Here is a 2,171-nt window from a genome sequence, read left to right on the forward strand (position 1 = left end):
GTATTTACTATGAGGCTGTTGATGTACGAGTTTAGTTGGACATTGTCCATCTCAGAACTGATCATGAAAACCCACTTCGCCAGAAAGACTACACACTAGGACACTACACACTAGGACACTACACACTAGGGAGGGAGAGAGTGACAACTGTAAAATGCCTCTCTCTGTCCACAGGTCACCTGGACCCTGGCAGCCAGCAGGTGTGAAGAGAGAGAGAGAGAGAGAGAGAGAGAGAGATTGAAGAGGATGATACAACAGCTGATTGGCTCCAGACCACCAGGACTGACATACACTAGTGATGTCACTGAAGTCACGATTCCTTCTGTGACAGGAAGTGTAATGACATCATCAGCACCTGCATGGATCTATGGTGGACATAAGATGGAGGCTGTCCTCCTCCTGTCCTCCTCTCTCCTCCTCCGCCTCGACCCCCGGAACTGAACCCAGACTCTATTTTGAGGCTCATCTTCCTGTGTTTGTGATCACTTCCTGGTCCCTCTGATGTCACTGTCTCTGTCTGGACCTATCAGGTAGCAGTATGGATGTGGCTCCACCCAGCTCCTCTCCCTTGCTCCTCCTCCTTCTCCAGAACATCACTCTGGGCTCCGAGAGAGGAGGAGGAGGAGGAGGCAACCTTAGCCACACCCTGTTTGACCCCTCCCTCCCCTCCTCCTCTCCGCCCCCCGCGCCCCTCCTCCCCTCCTCCTCTCCGCCCCCCGCGCCCCTCCTCCCCTCCTCCTCTCCGCCCCCCGCGCCCCTCCTCCCCTCCTCCCCAGATCTGGAGAGACTCCTCCTGTGGACGCTGGGCGAGCCTGCCACCGTGGCGCTGACCGTCATGTACTCCCTCTCCTTCCTGCTGGGCATTGTGGGTAACGTGATGTCGCTGCGCGTGCTGCTGGGCCGCGGCGGCGGCCGGCGCCTTGCAGGGGGCGGGGTCAGCGCCACGCGGGACCTGCTGGTCAACCTGGCGGCGTGCGACCTGGCCGTGGTCCTGGTCTGCATGCCGGTCACCCTGGGCCAGCGGATCTACGCGGCGTGGGTGTACGGGGACTTCCTGTGCGCGGCGGTGCCGTTCACCCAGGCGGCGGCGGTGTCGGCCAGCGTGCTCACGCTCACCGCCGTTAGCATCCAGCGCTACGTCAGCGTGCGCTGGCCCCTCCGCGCCCGGGCGCTGTTCACGCGCCGCCGCGTCCTGGGCGCCGTTGCCGGTGTGTGGGCGGCGTCCTCGGCCGTGTGTACCCCGCTGGCCTTCATGGCGAGGCGGGAGGAGGTGTCGCTCGGCGCCGGCCTGGAGGTGTCCGTGTGCCGGGAGGCGTGGCCCGAGCCGCGGCTGAAGCAGGGCTACAACGTGCTGCTGTTCCTGGTCCTCTACTGCCTCCCCGTGACCTTTAACCTCTCGCTGGGCTTCCTGACCGGCCGCAGGCTCGGGGGCGGCGGCGGGGGGGGGGGCGGGGTGCTGGACCCCCGCAGCCCGGCATTCTGGGAGCTGGACCCCCGCAGCCGGGCGCTGCACGCCGCGCGCCTCTCCGCCCGCAGGAGCCTGGCCCGCCTGGTGGTGGCGCTGGTGCTGCTCTTCGCCGTGTCCTGGCTACCGCTGTACCTGGCCGACCTGTGGATCGACCGCGAGCGGCAGCGCGCCCCTGCCTGGCTCCTCCAGGGGCGGCCCTTCGCCCAGTGGCTGGGCCTCACTAACTCCTCCCTCAACCCCGTCTGCTACTGCTTCCTGGGCGACCTCTACCGCTCCGCCAAGGTCGTCCGGGCTCGCTACCTCCGCCGGCTCGCTGTGCTCTGCCGCTGCTGCCGCCGTGGCTCCGCCTCCTCCGGCGTGGAGACGGCGGGCGCCGCCGGAACCGCCGTCGAGCGCGGCCGGCGGCAGGTTTCCGCGGTAACGACGACGGCGACCCTCCCAGAGCCGTTCGGTGGAAGAGGGACGGACAAAACGGCCGATGGAGGGGGCGGGGCCCCACACCACAGCGACACATCCGGCTGGCTCGGTCGGAGCGCTCGCGAGAGCTTCCTATTGGCCTGCCGGCCGGTCACGCCCTCCACGTCACCTTTAAGATCCCTCTGTGGGGACAGAAATGACTCGGCCCTTTCAAACAGAGACGGCGACACAGGGCCGTCCCTCCCTTTAAGACGAGACGGAGGGAGGGCGGAGACCTTACCTTTAA

Source organism: Borostomias antarcticus (assembly GCF_949987555.1).
Source record: "Borostomias antarcticus genome assembly, chromosome: 31".
Taxonomy (NCBI): Eukaryota; Metazoa; Chordata; class Actinopteri; order Stomiiformes; family Stomiidae; genus Borostomias; species Borostomias antarcticus.